The sequence below is a fragment of the Triplophysa dalaica genome, chromosome 9 (genome assembly GCF_015846415.1).
Source record: "Triplophysa dalaica isolate WHDGS20190420 chromosome 9, ASM1584641v1, whole genome shotgun sequence".
Lineage (NCBI taxonomy): Eukaryota > Metazoa > Chordata > Actinopteri > Cypriniformes > Nemacheilidae > Triplophysa > Triplophysa dalaica.
Genome location: NC_079550.1, coordinates 12,663,573 through 12,688,554, shown reverse-complemented (window position 1 = coordinate 12,688,554; position 24,982 = coordinate 12,663,573). Strand labels below are relative to the sequence as shown.

Below are 24,982 nucleotides of genomic sequence, written 5' to 3'. Positions count from 1 at the left end.
TAAACAAATCACTCACTTTTAGATGTTTATTTTACGATTCTACAATTACGTGAAAGGAAAACCTATTGTCACGTTAAAACATCTACTGAACAAGTTATACAATCCGTAAATGTATCTTTGTACACACATTCACAGTCACCTTCTCCTTTATTATTTTTTTATAGATGTTTCAAAGCAACAACATAAACAAATGTTACTTTTTACTGTACAATAAAATAATAATTAAATGAATATGAACATACTTTTAATAAAATATAAATGGTTATATTATAAGACACTATCCAGGCTGATAAACAAACACAGACTGATGAACAGTTTATACACAGCTGCGGAAAACATTGAGACCATTCCAAATGTTCATTTAATCAGCATTTTTAGATGTAATGTGGCCATTCCAGTCCAGTGTCTGTTGAATTTGACTGACAGCATAAGACACATGAAAACTGGGGGAAAACGAGGTTATCGCATCTTACTTTTCCAAAATATATGTAGAAATATTACTGTTTTATTGCTTAGAAGTGAATAAAAACTTGTTTTCTTTGCAGTATTTGAGGTTTAAATAAATTGTTTTAAATTTGATTTCTGGAAATAAATGCAAATAGACATAATATTTGTATTTGATATTTGGGAGGAATATTGTTAGCGGTTCACAGAATAAAGGACAAATGACCAGTTTCCCTAAACACAAACTGTACCTATAAATATTAATTCAGAAAACTGAAATTAATTTTGAAATGGTCTCTTTTTATTTCTCTTATTTTGTCTGCAAACACATACACAGTGAATGTATTTTAATATTCACTTTCATCGAAGGCTGTTAACATGGAGCCAGAGATAACAAACACGTTTTGACTTTCAAAAAATTGCTCTTTGCTACAGGCAACTGTCCTCTCCGCTCCGATCCCGCAGCACACAGCTCACATACTCTGTACATCACTGATGAGCACTAAGCATTCAATGTCTTCTTCCTTTCAAAGAAGGCAGAAGAAGCACACAGAGCACCACAAGGTATTGAATTTCAATATTCTTACATTCTGCACTATGAATTCTTGAACAGTGCCTGAATATCTACAAGTGACGTACATTACGTTTGTATGTGTCTGTTGAGTGGGTGAAGGTTTAGTTTGCAAGTGCTTTATGCATCAGTTCATTCCGCATTCAAAATGCATGCCTGGTATGTTACAGCACGCTGTCTAAATGGACAGCTGTAAGTGAATCTGCCATTTCAAACGTTGTCCTCACATAACCGTACCTCCACGCTCCACTGGCTGAGCCTGCATTTTCTCTGTAAAACACATCAAACAACACACCCAATAATTTCATTTTTCTATCAGAGAAGTGTGAGAAATATATTCAGGCTGGCCATCAAAGCAACGCAGAGGGATCATGTGGCGATCCACGGCTTTGTATTCCTTTGGTACAGAGGAACAGTTGGGCGTTACCAAAAATGGGAGGACAAATATTGGAACAACTTTGCAGACAAAGTTTGATCAAACATGAGGAATCGTGCAAGCCACAAATCTGTGTCACATATACACAGGCATACATCTGATGTGCGAGTGTTTTGTGATATCACACACTGAAAAAAACAATTAATTTCTTAATTTTGTTCATTTACATTTTACATTTACATTTATGCATTTGGCAGTCGCTTTTATCCAAAGCGACTTACATTGCATTATCCAATACATTTATACTTAGGATTCTGCAATACCCTGGGATCGAACCCACAACCTTGCATTGAAGCAAAAGTGACTTCAGAAGCAAAGTGACCAAAAATATTAAAAGTGACCTGTTTTCTGAAAATATATCATAATCAAGTTTCAGAAAAATAAGAAAAATACACTTTTACACAGTTTTTATCCTATTTATTAAGTACTTCATGAAAGTTTATTTTTCAATTAAATGTATCTTGATTTAACAATGTTTAAATATTTGTTCTAGAATACACTACAAAACTATGAATATATTTTTTTTTTAATCGTTGTAAATGTTATAGAAAAGTTATTTATGCAACCCTTTTCATTTGATCATGGAGATGGAGATGGCAATATGAGTATGAGTGATTATATTAAAAAAATATATAGATTATAATTAAAAGCTGATAGGACACTTTGGAAAATATAAACAAAAAAAGCGTCTGCCAAATGCACAAATGTAAATGAACAACTCTGGTCCAGAAGAGCTTCCTGTTTCACTTTTTAACACTGCACAAATGTTTGAACAGAATACCAAAAAAAATTCTAACCGAATCTAAATGTTAAAAGATTATCTTCTATTATTAACTTTTGTTCAATAGAAAACGATTATGAGTTGAATCTTCCATGCAGAGCGATATTTGATATGCAGTGAACGGTCGGTTATGTGATACCATGAGGGTTACGATCCTGCCTCAGAAGGCACCTCAGGACAGAGCAAATTGCTTGCTTCCCTTTTTCCTTTAATGGTCAAAAATAACGGTCATGGGGCCATAAAGATCTGATAATAGAAAAGTGTGAAGGCAGCAGCAAAAAAAGCGGGTTTCACTGTATAAAAGAAGAGTCACTGCACTCTCGCCAAGCTGTGCAGGGCACCGCAAACATGGCCGACATTTACGACCTTTCACCACTACACAGCAGAAATTTAGCCTGCACAGGTCAGCACGGTTCCTCCTCTCCTATTCTCTTCACTGTGCCTGCAGTTTACAAAGTAATCTGACAAGCATCAGCGAGGCTTTTCTAGAGCTTTCAGGAGCACAGGATAGAAGTGAAAACGAGCACACACGTACACACAAACCTGGGCGTATTCCATCGGCACAGGAAGTTGCATGAAAACAGTGTGAAACAGGATCGTCCCAATGTGGCTGCTGAGAACGACGTGACAGGGAGGAAAACAAGATTGCTTTGAATTCACTGCTCACTGTTTCTGATTCATTAATGACATGGACCTGTTCACACCTGGTGTTAACATCTGTTCGGGTGTTTCGGCCAATCTGATCACAAGCGGAGAGCAGTAAATGCAGGTGTAACAGGTTGAGAAACTGTATGTGATTGTATTAGGGCTGAGAAATTTACAGGTGCCATGTCAAATGTGTTAAAATGGTTGATGGAAGAACCTAATACAGTTAGAATTTAGTTATAATATATGGATACAATCGCATAAATTAAACAGACCACTTCAGTTTTGCCTGTATTCAGCATTTCTGCATGTACTGTGGCAATTCCAGTCCACTGTCTGGTGAATTTCAACAGAAACAAACCTCAAGAATGACAGTCACCCAACAGCAATGTGAATGAGACTCAGAAAATAAAAAAAACACATGACAGTTGTGAAAAAAATCAGGCTTATTCCATTTTGAACAGTTTCTACAATACATGTAAAAACATCAGTATTGGGCTGTTTAAACATGGAAACATTTCGTCATTTTTGGTCATTTTGACCAAATGCAAATAAAAACAATATTTTCATTCATAAGTTAAATTTGTATTTATAAATATAACATTCTAAAACACAAAAAAAAAATTATTGTTTTTCCACATCTGTACATGTAATACACATACACACGCAAATGCAAAAAAAAACGCAAAAAAAGACTTAAGTAATAATGTCAAATAATGGCTATGGACATAAAATCAGAGATCTTCCCTTAAATTTAAAGAGTGGTCACATGAGACTCATTAGAGACACAGAAGTAACGGAATCTGTCCCGGTTGACCAATCGCGATAGAATCACCAGAGATGGATCTTAATACCAGGTGTAAACAGGGCCATAAAGTCTCCCTAGACACCCATACGCTCCAACAACCAAGGACATACATTTACATTTAGTCATTTAGCAGACGCTTTAAAAAAGCGACTTACAAATGAGGTAAACAATACAGCGTCACGTCGCCTTGCAAGTTTGTTTTCCCACTTCGATTATCAATAAAGTACATTCCGATTACTACACAATCTTTGCATCACATCAAAAATTAAAACGATGAGGAAACCATTTAAGCAGACAGTTAGTTGCATTAGATGCCGCGAGGCAGCAATTATTTTCCGATCTTGCAAAGGCTGACCAGTTCCTCAAGTGAGAAGCCAATTATCTTTCTCCTTGGCACTGCTTTGTGAGGTGTTGCCATTACCTCTTAACAATGCATTTTTTTAAAGTTATATTCAATAATGACATTTACACAAACAGCAGACCGCAGTAGATATAACACTCTGTTATAGGCAGCGGTTAAAGACTGCATTAGATTTCGATTTCTCAGTACGGCGGTGTAAGCTCTCTGAAGTTCATTCCTGTTCTGATCATGGCAGGATGTACAGAAGGACACGACTCGGAACGATCCAGAGTCTGCTTTCATATTCTCTTTGTGTGTGCTAGTCTTCTGATAAAATACTGACATGTTCTTATTACGACTTTGCACTATCAACAATTTCCTTGCCTAATTTTCAAGCAGTTGAAAAGAAAAAAAATGAAAAGAAAAGTTTAGATTTATGTCCTTGAGGTATGATTTTTGACAGGGAATAAAGTACCTATTGAATACATATGCTAAAATTATTGAACAATAGTAGACACAAATTAACTCAGAAATTGTCTGCCATGGTTACTGGAGAACTTTGCGACTCAAAGCGGCATTGTTCCTTTCTCCTCTCGCTCTAAACCTTGTTCGCTTCCATCTCCCTTGCACCTCTAGCAATAAAATTGTGCTTCAGTTATAATCACAATAATTTCTGGCTAGCTTGCATGGCTCTATATGCCCAATATGGCAAGTTTCCAAACAAAAAGCAAATTGCTGAAGCAGACAAGTGTTGTTTGCACTCCATCGTTGTTTTCCGAGCCTTGAAAAATGTCTGGAGTACAATTAAGCACATCAAATATCACTCCGGCACCTCTCTGCCACATTCATAAATATTCAATGGATAATAACAGCAATCCACAACACATTTAAGACCGACAAGAATAGGTCTCTCGTGCAACGCAGGGTCTCTGGTTCTCTGATGAAGGTAAAAGGAAACTCATTAATGTACATCTCATACCTTCGATCTCAGGAGGCGATAAGCACTAATCCATCTTGACACAGAGTAAGTTGAAGGTCTACTTGTGGGCGGTCAGCTCCGGAGCAGCGCTCCACAACGCAGATTTTCGTCTGTCTTTTGCTCAAGCCCGCCGTGTAATCCGCAAGATGGACCTGTTGAAAGACGCATGGAGGCATTAGTTCATCGGTCATTAGTTCAACCACATCTGAGGGGTGATAATGTGGAACGTCACGGTCTGTATGTCAAGCTCCATGCGTGCATTATTAGCATATTAGCTTAAGACGAAACCTGGCCAACAATAATGAAACTGGCCACAAAACATAAGCTACCGTGGTTCAGTTATTCATTTCTTTGAACTGATATCGATGCCGTGATGTTGATCTTTTAAAATGTCCGGACCTCTGAGGTTGAAGAAACTCATATATCAAAACCTGTATGTTTTTTTTATATTCCTTGAACACATACAACACAAGATTTTTTTTAGTAATGCAGCTATGCAGCTCTGGACGTTAAATAGAAGCTCTAAGGGTTTCTCCCCCAAAAATAAAGACAATAAAGCAGTTCACATGACTCAATATTGTGCTATATTTCAAGTCTTATGAATCAAAATAAGTATGCTTTGGTTCTCATGTGCATAGCAGCACGCCACACTTTCCTTTTACTTCTTTTAAGACCCAGTGGCAAGCTGTGGGGGATTTATTTTTTAATGCAAGCTTACTGTTTTCAGAAGACTTCAAAAACGGTCAAGTACACTTTTCTGCATAACAGATAAAACATTTCTTCTTTTGTTTTGTTTTTATTGGAGAAGAAGCATGATACAATGTTGGGAAAATACAAGAATAAATAAAGATTTTTTATTTAATTTAAATTAAATAGTTTTAAATAGTCTAGTATTTAATGTAGAAACTTTTTCGGTGTAAGGTCCGGTGTATAAAATTAGTGTCATCTAGCGGTGAGGTTGTGAGTTGCAACCATGAGCTCACTTCTACCCTCCCTTTCGAAGCACTACGATGTCGTCACATTTTTACTTCTTTGCTGCAAGGAGACATATTTATGAAACACACTCTGTAGTGCAGTTTGACCGTTTAGGGCTCCTGTAGAAACAAAACGGCAAATTCATTGTTAGGAGGGGATCCATGGTGTATGAACAGGTATATAGAAAGAGCTCATTCTAAGATAATAAAAACATAACGCTTCATTATGTAAGGTCTTTATACACCTCTGAAGACATAGTTGTGTATTTTTTATTGGATTTATATTAATGTATCCTCCAAAAATTACATTGGACCTTTAATGTAGAAAGCATTAAAGCGTTAAAATTACAGCAGACATCTCTTAAAACATTATTACTTATTACACAAATATGTATTACCTTTATCAACACTTGAGAATGTTCCTATAAGCCTACGAAGTAGCATCCAGAGGGTTTGACTTAAAAGCAAGGCCAAATTATTGCGCAATTGAATATTTCATATCATTTCTCTATCGTTGATTTCTCTATAAACTTGCCCTCTCTTTATCTCTAATGCCATTGCATTAGAATTAAATTTTCTAGTTTTGATATTTATGTGCATAGTTTACCTTTCTCCCATTGAATTTCGTGCTTTAAGGGGCAAGATGTGACCTATAACCTGACTGACTAAGAAAGAAAACAGCATGCACTTTGAAGTCCCACCTTGTTGGAGAATCATGAGCAGAGTTCAATGGATTTGTTACATGTGCTCAAGTACATAAAAACTGTAAATAACTGGCATTTTGAACATATCTCTGCATAATACTAATTTGATTTTACACTACTAACTAGATCAAGAACATTAAAGGGGTCATATGGCGCCAATACGTGTTTTTCTGTGTCCTTGGTGCGTTATAAGTTGCCCATGCATGTATAATTGCAAAAATTAAAGCGTCGGAACAAAAGATGCATTCTATCTAAAAGCAAATGCTCACTCAGACCTGCCTGAAAAGCCTTGTGTAACCACACCCCGGCGAATGTACATCACTTCGTAACATTACTTGACTATGACCGCCCAAATTTAAACGCAAGTAAGGTGGGCGTTTTTATAAATCTCATGGTATCTTCATCGCCGCAGCCATGTCGCGGAGATGCTTTGTGTTTCAATGCGAAAAGATAGACTCTTAGTTTCCCCTGCCAAAAGACGAGACAGCTAAAAACAAATGGGTACATTTTGTTTACAACACTCTTCCAGAAAAGTACAATCCGAATGTTCAAGTTTGTGCAGCGCATTTCTTCCATGTTTGCTTCATGAATCTGGGAGAAATAAAGACCAGCTATGAGAGCTTTGGTTAAGAAGTGGGGCCATTACAATCATTAAAACTGCAGACACACGCGTAACATGAAAAAAAAAAAACATAAGTCCTTATAATTAGTTATAATGTTCCAAATAGACGCAACAAATGTTGTGTTTATAATGGGGTTTATAGTCTTTGTTGAGTCGCGACGAGACGTGGCGTAACACTGGTTGATCAAGAAGGGGCTAAGTGCTTGCGTTATTTATTATTTTACCATTCCCTTAGGTATTGTGAGCTTGTTTCTATATAGAAACAAACTCTCTATGATGTATAGAGTTGTTTGTTTACAGTCTTTATAACGTCGTATAGAAAAGGTAAAACAGTTAGTTATAGTTTTTAACTATTTAACATAATATCTTTTTAATAAAACCTTACCAATTCTTTACATCACCCTCAAGGTCGCGCTGGCAAAGTTGATGTATTGGCTTGATCATCTTCATTTTCCGTGTATGATTCAGGCACGAAATGATAAAAGGAAGTACCGATGACATTTTATCACCTGTCAGTACAATTGCTTTGGAACCTGATGTTCCAAATATGGTAAGAAGCGTTACATTTCCGTCACATGCTTGCAGTATTCTACCAATCACTACGCACTGGTAAACAGGCCAATCATAGAACACCTCGCTTTTCAGAGCCATGAGCTTTATACAAATTCAGCGCGTTTCAGAGAGGCGGGGCAAAGAGGAGATAAAAACATGCACGATATGTGAAAAATACAGTGTTTTTAACCTTAAATCGTGTATACACATTGAATCTAAAACAAATGATAATATTCCCCTTCAATGTAACCTCATTGCATGTTAATGTTGCCCTTTCTCGGACATCGAGTAAAAATTTACTATAGCCTGTGATGACCCACTCGCTTTCCTGACAGCTCTAACCTGTGACTGCTAAGCAACTATTACTGCAACTTAGCAAGAAGACTAGAGTCATGCTTATGTAAGCATCCTCTGTTTGACATCCCTGTTTAGTCAGAGTATTTAATCAGAGTGTGTACTCCATAACAGCCCTTAAAGTGATGTTAAATGTTAAATTCTGTCATCATTTACTCACCCTCTTGTCATTTCAAACCGGTATGACTTTCTTTCCTTCAGCAGAACGCAAAAGAAGATATTTTAAGTAAACTGTGCCAGCATCCATTCCCTTCTATTGTATGGACACAAAACCAATGCAAGGCAACGGGTGCCAGTTAAGAAAAAAATTAAAAGTTTATCCAAAAGCTAAACCAGCATGCTTACGGATCACATCACACCCTGAATGATCGAAACCTACAACCTCTCGATTACCAGCAGATCAAATATTTCAGGGATAAGACCTTGATGTCTTACAGCACATTTGTTCCTGGCTGTACGTCTTCCCATTCTCCAAGAAAAAGTACCTTGGAGGTACCATCGCAAACGGATGAATTTGACAAACCCAACAGTGCTGAATGAAAATCATATTAATGTACCATATTCTTGTGGCACAGTCCAAAGGTAAGTATAACTACAGTTTTCACTGCATGGGGTGGATTTGAATCCTTTTAGAAGAATGATTGGACGTCTTCCATTTGACAATTAATTTTAACCAAATCATATCCTGAGGTGCTGCTTTTAATCTTTCAAACTTTGTAAGCTCTCCAACGAGAATTAGAGTTCAAATTTCCCCCACAAATTGCCATTTTTGAAGTAGCAGATCTGCCCAAAATGTTTTAATTTGGATCAAAGGTGCGGCTCTATTCAGAGGTTTGAGATGGTGCTGATAATTGATACATAAAATCTCTTGGATAAAACAGTTGGCTGATATCGGAGGGATTAAGCATCTCCTTGTTTCCTCAGGCTATGCGAGAGACTGAGACAGTTCGACTACGTATCTGTACTTTTGTAGTACCAACTTCCCACTCGGTAATAGGCACCAGAGCAAATGGCCAAAGAGACGAAGCTCCAGCACAGCTCTGAGCAAAACTCTAACAACCAGCAGAACACACCAGAAGCAAAGAATCCAGATCCTACCTGCACTCAGCCATATCAAGTTATGCCAATGGCTGAAGGCTGGAGAGAAGACGGCACTGTGGGATGACAGGATAGCGCGCAATACAACACTGCGGTAATGATGCTGTGATACTTTCAGGACAGAAGGAAAGTTCACGCCCGCGCTGCTATAAGAGAAGAAGCTTCTGACTGCGTGGGAACAGGATACCCAAGAGAGGCAAAACTTTCATTCAGCGGCTCTACATGGAGAAAGTCAAGATATTTATTTTTGCTAGTCCATTTAGTTGGATTAGGAGAAGAAGAGACTACATTTTATAAATCAAAAGGTTTCTTCTCAAATGACTCTTTTAAAAGGCAAGTGTTCGCTTTGAATGAAGAAAAGCGGCATGAATGTACTTTGACAAGCACAAATGACTCTTTAAAAGAAATCTACCTTTGAGATGAAATCAACTCTCATTCTTCTTGGCAGGCGTCTGGAGATGTGAGGTCTGATTGAAGGGGTTGAGAAACACTTGTGAAAGGTCTCGTGGAGGGAGGAGAGATACTCTATATTATCTACTGTGAAGAACATGTCATTCAGTCGGCACATGTTTCCCCAATCAAACATATTTAATTTACGGATACGTTCATTAGATGTCATCTGCAAACATGTGTACGAATTCAATTAAGGTAATAACTGTAATGGAAAAGAAAAGAGTCGCTGTTGTGATGAATAATACAGGTACAGTGAGATTCATGCTGTTGTTTTACTTGATGGGGATTTGGAACAGATAAAAGCTAATCTCACAGATCACATTTCCCCATTCCTTATCAAACATGCAACGCATTAGTTTTGTCTCGGAGCGAAATCAGCAATTTCTGATTAGATCGAATGCAGTTCTTTGACACGTTCATTCTGCTTGTCTGCTATGCGCCGCTCACTGAATGAAAGGCATGTTTTAAAATATAGCTACACGTGTCCAAAGTGTACTCTGACCATTTTACATTTTGGACCATGTTTATGAAAAATATTCAAGGTCGTACATCTCTCAAAAATAGATTTAATGATTTAACAACATGGATAAGAAGATACAAATGTATGTATATTTTACTTGTTAAATTGATGCACCCTTTGGCCCTGTATAAATAAGAATAAGAATCTGAATGATCAACTATCAAGTCCAAAAAACGAACTGTAAAATATTCTTACTGAGCAAATAAGCACACAGATTAGACAAAGTCCATGCAGACACAATAGCAACATAAACATGATATTTAAAATGACAACATTCAACATAATACTTATAAATGCACAGTCAGAAATAATTGCTATATCTCTAATCCTATCGCACATCCAGTGTCTAAAGAGTTTCTCAGCACTCATAGAGAAGCTCATTCAGACAGCTAGCAGGTCTGAACATGGCAGGTTCAAACACACACCTCAATTCTGGATTTTCTGTATCACTGTTTTGATTGTTCCTTATTCACAGTTTTCAGAAGCAGGCAATACAGACACTTGTGTTCATGTGATAAAAAAACAAGAGAAACATATTGAATTTTCATTTTAGCATTTAGCATTTTTTGATCAAAGAGAACAAAATAAACCCTTTCTTCGCTTTTCTGTCTTTTACCAATTGCTTTGACCTATATGCTCGTGTACTTCTAAAAAAGTCAACAATACTGACTTTTAGCAGACATATCCTTTCACAATTTATTTTCTCTAGTGGCTTTCCTGTGGCTCAGAGGATAGAGCATGGCACTAGCAATGCCGAGGTCATTGGTTAGATCCCATGGGATTGGACCAAGTTATAAACAAAATGTATAATACAATGCAATGTAAGTCGCTATGGATAAAAGCATATGCAAAATATGTAAATGTAGTAGTAAAATGGACCAGAAATATACGTTTTCTTACATAAGGCTCATTTTGCACTAGATTTTCCACCTATAAATCCACAAAAAGGTAACGATATAAAATATATATATATATATATATAATAATAATAATAAGCCCTTCCTCTCTCCAAATAATTTCCTGTCCTCTCTTTCCTCTTTTTCTTAGTGGCACAAAGCCCGAAACGAAATGTACAAAAAAGACTGCAGCACTCTTAGATAAGATAAAAATGTGACTAAAAGCATTTTTCTTCCAACTTTAATTCCACAGCACATAACCCACACGCGATTACTCCCTCGTGAACGCCCTCTGTGTGTGCTCAATTTATGAAATCCGAATCGCATTCAAAGCCCGGACTCATCGTCAATGTTGTGTGGCAATGTCATCAATCTTCATTGGTAATTCATAGAATGACACAATAAAAGCCGGTGGAATGAATCCTGAGGCCACCGGCCAATCTGCTGCGACCTGCCAGATTGACGTCCAGTGTGGGAAGCCCTCCAGTTATGAAGGCGTACAGTTCACTATCATCCTAAGCCATGACCCCAATTGAAAAGGCATATGCAATGCGCTGTGGGAGGAGGCCATTGGTGGAAAAGCCAAAGCCAGCTGCAGGGGACCGATAAAGCTATTAGAATTCACAACCTGTCTTAAAGCCTGGCTTTCTCCCCAGGTGGATGTGACTGGATATGTTTACTTGACACAAAGACTAGCGATTGCCACAATGCAACAACACGGTCGTCAATTCAAATCTGCAATAAGGCTTGAAAATGATGATGTCACGCCGCATCGTGTCGGATTATCTGATGAACAAATGCTGTGATTGGACCAGTAGAGAGAAAATGAAGGAGAGACAGAGATGGAGAGGCCGGTCGGTTAACACAGATCAATTTAAAAAACCTTTAGCTCAGCAGTTCTGTGCATGCACACCTAATTTTGCTGCATGCAGGGTGTGTTTGGAACAGTGACCACAATTTGTCACAACATATTGAATTGTGGAGCATAATGTCTCAGTTAGTGTAAAACAACAGATTCATACATTATATATCAACTTGAATGACATTGATGTGTGGGGGTTGAGATACACTGTTTCTAAAAGTTGAAGATTTTGGGCGTCATTTGAATAATCGTAAATCAGAGCAAACTTAAACCGAGGAAACAAACTCAGAACAAGGATTTATGATCTATGACCGTTCACAAACCCTCTCGCAAAATCTCTGCTCTGCTAATATCAAAATCACAGCTGGTGTTGGTCGATTTATACTGTATTACAAACCCTAAAGTCGCAAATGACTGATTTCAAAGCACAACAGGTGACAAATTTAATGGCATATAAACACACATGAAAGATCAAACAGGATAAACAGGATCGAGAAACAGCACCACCACAGCACGTACTGACTATTTATATCAAATGCAACAAGAAACAGTACAATCAAACCTTTGACCAATGTTAAATATGGAATATCACTGTGCACTTGGACACAACAAAGACTGTATTATCTGAGAAGGCTTAGTCTTTATGGTGTCAGTAGTAAGATTATGCAGTTGTTTTTATCCAAGCTGTATTAGAGAATGCGCTTAGACACGGAATACATCTTTGGTATGATAATCTGACAGTACAGGCTTGGACATTTTATTCAAATAGCCATGAAGACAATGGGAAGAACAGAGTCACTTTATCTACAGAACCTGTGGGAAAAGCGATGCTGAGGGAGGTACATAAGATTTTGCATGATATCACACACACTTTGATCTGTGAGTTTGAAATGCTGCCATCAGATCAGGGACTAGAATCAGAATTCCAAGATGCAGAATTAAACTGGTTAACTCGAATTTATTCCTTTTGCAATCAAGCTATTAAACGAAACAATGTATGGCTTTTTAATGTTTCAGTTGTGAATGATCTGTTTTTATTATTGTTATATGTTACTAGGTTGTAATATTTATGATTACAGTATATGTGTTTAAGTAGATGTTTTTTTATGTGATACAGTGGTGTATTATTGAGGCCAAGACAAATTTGCAAGACAAATTTCCTCCTGAAACCTTGTATGTCCATATTTCGTGATTTTCTTTTTTTTAATCATTATTAGTAGTCACCCTTTATGTTTGTCACTGGGTTTTGCAAATATATATCCAATAAAAAAGTATTAAAAAGTGTTGTTGTCTTTGACATCACATTATGCAATCATATGTGCAGTGTTTTTTCCAAATGTCAGAAAACAGCCAATTCAGACATACAAGGTTTCAGAAGGATTGCAAATTGTAGGTTTAACAGATTCTGTCCATAGTTCATATCTAATTAAATGTTTGTTTTATTATAAACCTCTACTAAACATTACTATATTATATTATTACATTATTATCATACTGTTAAAGCTGTTCGCCTACAGAATCCATAGTGCAGTTATTTGTTAAAGGGATAGTCTATCCAAAAATGAAAATTCTGTCATTATTTACTCACCTTCGAGTTGTTCCAAATGTGTATATATTTCTGTGTTCTAATGAACACAGAAAGATATTTGGAAGAATACTTATAACCAAACAGATCTTTCCCCCCATTGACTCCCATAGTACGAAAAATAAAATGAGTCAAAAGTGCCCCAGAACTGTTTGCTGTCCTGTGTTCTTCAAAAAGTCTCTTCTTTGGTGTTCAACAGAACAAAAATAATTATAAAGTAATTGTTCCTACTGTGAAATTCAATGGGGGCAAGATCTGTTTGGTTATAAGCTGAGGAAATGACATCATTGGACTGAGGTGAAGCTGACACTGATCAAGGGTGAGTTATTTCATTGAATCATATGATTTTAAGCTTGTTTTTGTATGTTTTTTTTGAGGATGACAAGGTAAAGTGCCAGGCCCTGTACGTATCTGGTAGAAGGTCCCTCCTACTCTATTTAATGAAACAAATTCAGTGTTCTCCACCTGTGCTGTGTTTGTCCTTGCAGGCTCATCAAATCTGATGGCAAATTATATAGACCCTGGGTTTATTTGTACATTCATTTCGTCCCTCTTGAAGAGCGCATCTTCATTAAAATGTGCAGTAAATTGACTCCTAAATGAGCCAAAAAAGACAAGTAAATGAAGGCGCGGGGTGTCTGGAGCCAGAGAGGAATTAGTTTGCGGGGCCTCTAACCAGAAGAAACGGTGATTCATCACAGAGCTGGAATAGGAAATGATGGGAGTAAAGTGTGTGAGAAAAAGGAAGTGCTGTTATCGGACATTGTGTGAGAGAAAGAGAGAGATAGAGAGAGAGTAAGGTGTGTGTGTGCCAGGGCCGCTGAAGGACAGAAGAGTCTCATTTAGGCATCAGTGCTGGTGAATAGCAGTGAACTTCCTCCGGTATGGAGACTGTGACGTGCTCAGACTCATGAGCAGCCGCTTCCTGGAGTTGAGGCCTTAAGTCAGACAGAGGCAGCAGCTGGGCCATCAGCAGTGGCCACCTCCGACCACAGACACACACAACCCTGAGAAAGGTCGCCTGGGAAAACATCAGTACTGCACCTCCAGACCACATCCTTCAAGAGAAACTTTTTTGGGGGAGGAGAGGGTAAGCTGTGCCAGTTTTTACTACAGCTGCCTGCTAGGCGAGCTAAAGACAAATAAAGCAGAAAAACAGTACACTACTGGTCCTGCAGTACACTATGGCAATGTCCTAGAGAACATTTTTATTTGTTAACATTTATAGAAATGTGGACATCGATAACATAAACCAGATGCATCACATGTGTCGAGCAGAAGCATAATGGTGGTAGTAAACGCCAATAAACATCATATCAGTTGTGTCAATTATATTTTATCAAACAGATTAATGTTGTGACACAGTTTTGTTTACCATTCAAACACGAACATCTGTTCTCACACTTATCATTTAGCTGGTATATGTTCCACCAGCAGGCCAACAGCTTTGAATGACAAAGCCTGGACATAGGTTTTTTTTATCAATTTTCGGATGCTTAAGTTCTCTTTGTAAACAGCTCCGTTGGTGGAAGTTGTACATAGCCTTGTCACCACTGGCCTAGTTGTTTCAATAAATTTAAAGGACATTTAAATGACTTTGGTCAAAACTGCACTGAAAATCTCAGTTCCAACATTTTATAAATCAGACAGGTGTTGAGATTCATGACCACATCATGGCTAAACTATTTCTGAAGGTGTGATCCACATAAAAAGCAAAGTGCCTTACGGCAGAATATGTAAGAAAAGGACATAAAAGACAAGACATGTTTAGTAGCTTTTAACCAGCTAGACTTCCCTGGTCAACAAGCTTTAGAAGAAAGATTGGCAATTTTTTTTGTGAACTTAATGGCTATGCTGGACCACCAGCAGCAAATTAGCATGTGGCAGCATCAGAACCAAATCAACCTGTGGCATCAGTGCCAAACCAGCCTGTGACATCATCAGTGCCAAACCAGTTTGTGGTAGCATCAGTGCCAAACCAGCCAGTGACATCATCAGTGCCAAACCACTTTGTGGTAGCATTAGCACTAAACCAGCCTGTGACATCATCAGTGCCAAACCAGTTTGTGGTAGCATCAGCGCCAAACCAGCCTGTGACATCATCAGTGCCAAACCAGTTTGTGGTAGCATCAGCGCCAAACCAGTATGTGGCAGCATCAGTGCCAAACCAGCCTGTGACATCATCAGAGCCAAACCAGTATGTGGAAGCATCAGCACTAAACCAGCCTGTGACATCATCAGTGCCAAACCAGTTTGTGGTAGCATCAGCGCCAAACCAGTTTGTGGTAGCATCAGCGCCAAACCAGTATGTGGCAGCATCAGTGCCAAACCAGCCTGTGACATCATCAGAGCCAAACCAGTATGTGGAAGCATCAGCACTAAACCAGCCTGTGACATCATCAGTGCCAAACCAGTTTGTGGTAGCATCAGTGCCAAACCAGCCTGTGACATCATCAGTGCCAAACCAGTTTGTGGTAGCATCAGCGCCAAACCAGTATGTGGCAGCATCAGTGCCAAACCAGCCTGTGACATCATCAGAGTTTGTGGTAGCATCAGCGCCAAACCAGCCTGTGACATCATCAGTGCCAAACCAGTTTGTGGTAGCATCAGCGCCAAACCAGTATGTGGCAGCATCAGTTCCAAACCAGCCTGTGACATCATCAGAGCCAAACCAGTATGTGGAAGCATCAGCACTAAACCAGCCTGTGACATCATCAGTGCCAAACCAGTTTGTGGTAGCATCAGTGCCAAACCAGCCTGTGACATCATCAGTGCCAAACCAGTTTGTGGTAGCATCAGTGCCAAACCAGCCTGTGACATCATCAGCGCCAAACCAGTTTGTGGTAGCATCAGCGCCAAACCAGTATGTGGCAGCATCAGTGCCAAACCAGCCTGTGACATCATCAGAGCCAAACCAGTATGTGGAAGCATCAGCACTAAACCAGCCTGTGACATCATCAGTGCCAAACCAGTTTGTGGTAGCATCAGTGCCAAACCAGCCTGTGACATCATCAGTGCCAAACCAGTTTGTGGTAGCATCAGCGCCAAACCAGTATGTGGCAGCATCAGTGCCAAACCAGCCTGTGACATCATCAGAGTTTGTGGTAGCATCAGCGCCAAACCAGCCTGTGACATCATCAGTGCCAAACCAGTTTGTGGTAGCATCAGCGCCAAACCAGTATGTGGCAGCATCAGTGCCAAACCAGCCTGTGACATCATCAGAGCCAAACCAGTATGTGGAAGCATCAGCACTAAACCAGCCTGTGACATCATCAGTGCCAAACCAGTTTGTGGTAGCATCAGCGCCAAACCAGCCTGTGACATCATCAGTGCCAAACCAGTTTGTGGTAGCATCAGCGCCAAACCAGTATGTGGCAGCATCAGTGCCAAACCAGCCTGTGACATCATCAGAGCCAGACCAGTATGTGGAAGCATCAGCACTAAACCAGCCTGTGATATCATCAGTGCCAAACCAGTTTGTGGTAGCATCAGCGCCAAACCAGCCTGTGACATCATCAGTGCCAAACCAATTTGTGGTAGCATCAGCGCCAAACCAGCCTGTGACATCATCAGTGCCAAACCAGTTTGTGGTAGCATCAGCGCCAAACCAGTATGTGGCAGCACCAGTGCCAAACCAGCCTGTGACATCATCAGAGCCAAACCAGTATGTGGAAGCATCAGCACTAAACCAGCCTGTGATATCATCAGTGCCAAACCAGTTTGTGGTAGCATCAGCGCCAAACCAGCCTGTGACATCATCAGTGCCAAACCAGTTTGTGGTAGCATCAGCGCCAAACCAGTATGTGGCAGGATCAGCGCCAAACCAGCCTGTGACATTATCAGCGCCAAACCAGTATGTGGCAGCATCAGTGCCAAACCAGCCTGTGACATCATCAGAGCCAAACCAGTATGTGGAAGCATCAGCACTAAACCAGCCTGTGACATCATCAGTGCCAAACCAGTTTGTGGTAGCATCAGCGCCAAACCAGCCTGTGACATCATCAGTGCCAAACCAGTTTGTGGTAGCATCAGCACTAAACCAGCCTGTGACATTATCAGCGCCAAACCAGTATGTGGCAGCATCAGTGCCAAACCAGCCTGTGACATCATCAGAGCCAAACCAGTATGTGGAAGCATCAGCACTAAACCAGCCTGTGACATCATCAGTGCCAAACCAGTTTGTGGTAGCATCAGCGCCAAACCAGTATGTGGCAGCATCAGCACCAAACCAGCCTGTAACATCATCAATGCCAAACCAGTATGTGCCAGCATCAGCAACAAACAAGCCTGAGACATCATCAGTGCCAAACCAGTATGTGGCAGCATCAGTTTTTGTGAATGCGCACTGCTGCTACATTATAACTGCTTTAAAAGAAGCGTCTTATAATAATGTTAAAGTTCACTTTGATTATTACGCGACAATATGTCATCTTATCCCGCTCCAGCTGATGTCATTAGACTGTTTCATTAAAGTCGTTCTCTGTGCAGTGAACTCATTCAAACTCAGTTCATTACAGGCCCAGGGCTGCATTTGTTCATAAAGCACTCGCATATCTATCATTTCCGCTCAGTGCATTTGTGTGAAAGTGTGTGTGCCGGGAAGTAGGGTTGGCTTGTGAATGGCAAATTACATGAGTAAACTTAACCTCCATCGAACTGAGAAAACAATGGACAGCGGACATTTCTTTTTGAACGGCCTGGTTACCCTTGTTGACAGTTACAACCTAAATGCTTTCAGCACAGTCAGGTATAAACACATGCCAGTACATTCTTCCCAAAGTTAAAATACTTCCGTTATTTACTCACCCTCATGTCATTTGACGCAACTCGACGTCACTCTTACATTTTTGTTTATAAGACATAAGTCAAGAATGATACAGTTTTGTGCCACCTGTCTGCTTATCTAAAAAAAATTCATTGTTTTTTTGTGAATTTTTTCACTTTTCATAAATGCATAAAAGTATCCAGAAGAATTGTAACTGATTATGATGCAATGTAAAGTTTCAAGTGCATGCATGGGACGAGGTCAAAAACAAATCGATGCATGGTGGATGCATGGGTCTTGCATTAGCTTGCAACACATTTACACCTCAATTTAACAACAACAGAACTTAGACACATGAGAAATCCTTACAAACATGTGTAACACTTTTATTTCAGTTCTGTTTCTGACAGCATAGATGGAAATTCAGATATTGTGAATTTGCAACTGTTTCTTCTTTTGATTCAAAGGCAGCCTCCTTGTTTGAATTTTTTCCTCTTTTCTGTTCCTTTACTCCTCTTCACTGCTCCTCAGGTGTTTTGTCATCTGCCTGTGATGTACGTGTGAAACTATAGCATCCGAGAACACCTTGACCTTGGACGTTCTCGCTCGGCTCTGTGAGAATAAAAGCTTTTGTCCCTTCTGGAGATCCCAGCCTCCGTGTTCTAACACCCACACCCATGATGCTCTTAGATTACTGTGTAAAAGCAGAATATAGAGTCATAGCAAGGTGAGCCAGGACATGTGCGTTTCTCAGATAAGCATCTTGTCTGAAAGCAATAGATTGTGCATGTGACTGTCTTCAATATTTGAAACCCCAGACTAATTTGACGTTCTCAATAGCGAATTGAGTAATTGTTTACCCCCCACCCAATTGATGTCTTGACTGATTGATTTAGACAATGGCCTGAAAAACAAATATTAACTCAAGTTCAAATGGCGATCATCCACAACAAACCATAAATCAAGTGAATTTTTTGCATATTTCACACCCACACATACAGGTCTATTCCAAAATGTAATGAGAAGATGTGCTGCCTAAAATCAATTACAACAGTCGGTTTGTTTTGATTTAAAGGTGTGATGAACTAGGCTTGTTTATTGTTTTATAATGTTGAATGAGGTCAACTTATGACATTCGTGTGGTTTTTATATTCAAAAACATCAAAATCAATAAGTAATAGGATATTTCCTACACGGGTTTTGAGGCCACCTCTGCAAACGCTCGGTTTTAATGGGCGTGCCGCATCGAAGACTTGGAAGTAAACGCCCACTGCTTTGATTGTATAGCAGTTTGTGTAGTAAACTAAGTTCGAGCCCTCTGTGAATTTGGTAAGAGACACCATTCGCACGAGATAAGCATTATCTGGTGACCTCGATTGATTTATAAATGACCTCCCCACATCAGTATTTCAAGTGACGCATTCGCACGGGATGATTTTACTCAAATTTACTGACTTATTTCCCGGATGTGATGGCAAGGCTTTTCGTATAGTTTGTTTAGCCTATAGTTGTATGGTGATTAATAATATATATCCGAACCTGTCAGCATTTGAGACCAGTGATCGCGAACCGGACAAAAGATCACTGCGATCGCAGGTCTCAAATGTTAAGAGAGTTTCCATGATAAATAAACAAACGGGAGACTCCCGGTAATTTATGAACATGACCCATCACCCGAAATAATACCGAAACACTTAAAATCAGCCTCCATTATTCGCAAATGGTGGATAAAACCTTGAAAAACGATATATGAGCCCACCAAATCACAGAGATGCCGATTCGCAAGGGCTTGAAACCACAGACAACCTCTGCAATTAATAAAATGACTAGAGGTCCCCAGATTATACTAATCTGGTGTGAATAGTGATCAGGACATATTAAGCAATCTCTAGCAAAGCAATAGTGACGCATAGTACAAATATGTTTTACTCACATAAGATTGCTGTGCCATTCCTAACAGATCCAATATTGACAGCACCGCACTGCTTTTTAATTTTAGTCTCTACACAAATCCAGTGTCAATTTCTACCTTGTTAACGAAGTAATCCTCTGAGAAATGAAAAGCATAAACGCTCCATGTTTTTCCCACATGAGCTAGAAAGTCTTTAAAAATCAACTTAAACATTCCTAATATCAGAATCCTAAGGAAGGTTATGCAGCGACTGTATTCTTCCACCACCTGGGATGGCATAATATTTAGCTATCTTTAACGGTATGTTAGTTTATTGCTTGCTTGCACTAACTGGTTCTGAGCCACTTGGGTTACTTCAGAATTGTCATGCGCGAACCAGTTGGCGGGGCTCGAGAAGTAGTCATTGATATTCTTTCTGTGGGTGCATTGTTGAACCTATCAATGTCGTCATAGATAGGTGCATTCCAGAACCTGGCGAACGCAGGGCCTGTTGTCAATAACAGTTGTAATCTCATTAACTAGGGCGTTTTCAGTTCTAACACTTACATGATGTTCGCATGAATACGATTCGCTCTTATATAAGAAAAGCTCTGAAAATTGTGGTTCTAATTCATGGCACCTTTAAGCCATAATAACAAAAAAGTACAGCTAACTAACACAATAAAACACACTAAAAATATGATAACATAATAAAAACATGATTTTTGCAAAATTTTAAGAACGGAGTTAACTCATTTTGGAACTAAACTCTTCATAAGTTGCCATAATGGCCCTGTTTGTTCCTTGTTTTCGAAGCTTTGATTGTGTTTTTTGGGTGTTTAACAATGGATGTTCATGTATCTAGTTAAAAAAACACCTTTGTATTTAACATATTTCAAGTCTATCATCCACCGCTGTCTCTCTTCTCACGAAACGACTGGATTTCTTTCAGTTTCTTTAAAGTCCCGCTCAGATTTTTTGTTCCAAGAACACGAGGTTGAGTAAATGATGACACATTTGATTTTTTGTGTAAACCACCTCTTTAAAACAGCCTTTGGCCGTGTTCAGACTTCTTTTTTGACAAGAAAAAATTGACAAAGCTATGAACGCCATAACTTCGGAGGCAGTGTCGGAAGGCAGCCCAGAGAAACAGATAGGCAGCGTAACAGAAGACAATTTGAATTATAAACAGAGAGCATATTTCTTTCTATACTAATTTCTCGCTAGATATGCAATCAGAAGTTGTTGAAAGAGAAAATTAAACTTACATTTTTACAAAACTATGCTCCAACAGGCGTTTCGGCCGTCATTTTATTTCGGCCGCCCAATTACTTTCCTTGCATGTTGTTATCATTCCTTGCATTGGTTAGCTGTGAAAAAGGAGCTTGACGTAGGGCATTTCTTTTTCATAAAAGTTGAACTTTTTCAACCTCAAAAGACACTCTGAGCTGCAGAAACAGATGCCGGCGCTGGCATAAAATTAAACGCTCAGGATGGTTTTTGAAAACACAATTTACTCCATAGAATTATAATGTAAAACAGACGCTAACAGCTTCGAAAAGAAGTCAAGTCTGAACATGGCCTTAAAATGTTTTAAAACAAAGACTTTTTTGTCAAATGCATTTCAATTCACACAATCAACCAAACTTTATGCTTCCCAGAGGCCTCTCACTTCTTCTCTGTTCTGTGTAAGATATAGACCTATCACACTTGAAGGCCAAGCCAAGTCCTTTGCATTAGTAATGCAAGTAGGTCAAGAAGAGGAGGCCCGTATGAGTCAACACATGAATATGGTGATTCTTATTCTCTGTATTAGGAAGGCTCACCCCCGGCCATTAGACTGACGAATGCAGTATTTGGAAGGTCTGCACCAATGTGTGATTTATAGCAGCATGATTCTGAACACTGTTGATTGGACTGATTGTTTCATTCAGTCCCAGGAGCTACCTGAGCAGCATGCAGCAGTCAGCTGCTTTCATGGCCTTGTAAAGATTGGCAGTCACTGGAACGATTGAAACAAAGACACTTTTTCAATAGTTTCAATTTTGCAAACCTTTTGTAATCTTTGAACGAATAAAATGGAGAGAATTGGTGCACTGTGCCAAGGACTTGAGTATGATTTAGAGCTGTAGTATTCGGCTGAGCAATCTCGCTTTTTAAAGATATTTTGTATGGTACCTGAAACAATGAAAAGTTTAGTGGGTGTGCACACATCCATCATTCGGGAATGCTACTTTTAAGTAGCAACAACGACAACCTCTCAACAACGACTCTTCACCACATGACGTCAGCAACAAAAAAGAAGAAGGACTATACTGACTGTCCAATGGCCAGGCAATTTTAGCACTCTCCTCCAAGCCCAACTTACAACGAACCAATAAAAAAGGGAAGGCCAAAATAAATCCCCGCCCTACATTTTTTTCTTATTTCGCAATGATGTTTCACTCGGATACACGTCGCGATACGGAAAATAAGTAAATCGCAAATTTCATGTTGACTTTAACATTAAAACAGTAACTTTAGTTGGATTTTCTGGAATTCATATTAAAATCTGGAATGCATACTCACAGTTCCTTGCAGACGTTGAATGTGTTGCTCACTGAGTTTAGACAAGTTTTCAATTGCACTACTTCAGAAAAGCAACGTTACTGTGGTGAGGAAGGCGGGACGAGAGCCGTGAGGCGGGGCCGGTGGTGTGAGTGATAGTTGGAATCAACTGTGCGCACACCGGTCCCGCATATTGCACGGAGGAAATCGGGAACATAAGAGGACGAGCGACGGGACTGCTGACAAGGGAGGAAATGCTTAAGTTTGTGTTTATGTTCTGCCGGCCTTTTACTTCCATGTTATTGTTTGTTTATTTTTTATTAAAAGTTTGTTGAAATGTTTGTGTAGTGGAGTAGGCGGGGCGTCACAAGTAACACATTTCTCATTTACTGCAAACTTTCCTCTGTACTATTTGTATGGATCATCTCTCAGACACAGTTAAGCCCATGATCCAGCTGTGGAAAGTGTTGCCCTCAAATTATCAACAGGCTAAACATCAAAAGACCATTCAGCTATGTCAAATTACATGATAATCTCCATTGTTTTCAAAGAGCCAAATTTGTGAAAAGTCTGGGGACACATGCAGGGATTCTGACAAAACTGAGACATCTGTTACATTAATGAGGAAAAAAAAACTTTGCATATGCCATTAAAGGGTGTTCAATGGTTTGAAAAATTCTCTCAAATGCCAAATAAATTAAAGTGTAAAAATGCTTGCAATTATTTGTACTTGAACCCATTTTATCTGTCAATAATTAAAGAAAACAGTAAAATCAGCACTCTTCTGTTGTAACAGTAATGAAGTTATATTTGAGAAGGATGTTTGTTTACATTTTTATTGATTATGGCAGCAGTTATTCATCAAATAATGGAGAAGGACATTAAAACAGGGCACATATCCAGACACACACTGTAGTCAAGTACACTTTCAGTGTTTTAAAAAGCCAACTCACACACTGGGAATGATGCTGTCCATTCTAGGCATAGTATGCCATTTCATGAATTCGCCATAGCCTAACACTTGGAACGAGGGAATTGCACGGTGCAAATGGGATTCAGGCCTACTTTTGTGGGCGGAAGTAGGCTACTGCATATCAGCGATACATCTGAAGAAACGTCGGTCAGGTGAGACTGACTGAACTCGTCGGGACAGACGTTTATGAAAGTCTAATGGGCCCCCTGACTCTGAAGCAGAGCGATAAGAGACGAAGCCCATTTTATCCAGCTACTCTATTCTTCTGCCATCACAGATTGATCCAATACGTACAACAGCTTGTGTCTGTTGGGTAAACAGGCTGAAGTGTGAAATTGTCGCTTTGGGTTTGTTTTCTATTCGGTGTGACACAAGACCGTGATGGTCAAGAGACAATTAGCACTTCCCTTAGATATTCAGCTCCAAAACGACCCATTTGATAAAAAATTGAGTGAGTTTAATTGTTTTTTTTGTCCGAGATGACAGTCTTAGTGTGTTCTCTATAAATAGGAATGTTCAAATTGAGTAAAGATGTCTGAATCAAAGCACCAAGTATTCAGGATGAGAAAAAAGTCTTTAATGGATAAAATATTCTAGTAATTGTGGCAGGCCCATCATTGTCTTAAAAACGCATTACATCTAAAATTAAAGATGAATAAACATCACTCGATCTGTAAAACAGAGTCCTGCTTACTAATGTATCATCTCTTACATAATAACCCATGTTTTAACTGCAAATCTCCAGTGCTTGGTTCTCACTTTAGATAAAAAGAGTCTTATAATAATGTCAAGTAGTTTTGCTTAATAAGAGTCTGGAACGTATACATTGCATCTTATTAAAAATCGTTTAAGCCTTTCTAATAGAAGATACAGAATGTTACAGATGTTTCTGGAACATAACAGCAGAAACTTCTCAAAATCCACGATAGGTTGTTTGCGCATGACGTCACGGCACTCCGTGAAGTGCCCATGGGGGTCAGCAAGGGATTTTCTCCACAGAAATTCGCTTTAATAAACTCATAATAAGTATGTTCTATGTTTTTGATTGTTCAAATCGATCAAACCATGAAAGGTGTTTTTATTGTGTAGCAAAAGTTGATGTAAATGAAGGTGGAAAATGTGAGTAATACCTTACGAAACAAAAATATATACTGCGAAATATAATGCAATATATTACAAAAT

General features: G+C 39.0%; 1 protein-coding gene across 1 annotated transcript in view; it reads right to left on the bottom strand.

Annotated features, from left to right (window-relative positions):
- Nucleotides 1–24,982, bottom strand: part of grik4 (glutamate receptor, ionotropic, kainate 4) — a 275,509-nt gene that overhangs the window by 202,427 nt on the left and 48,100 nt on the right. Inside the window, exon 2 of the mRNA XM_056756694.1 lies at nt 5,005–5,156. The gene's annotated coding sequence lies outside the window, so the exon portion shown is untranslated. The remainder of the gene's footprint in view (nt 1–5,004; nt 5,157–24,982) is intronic.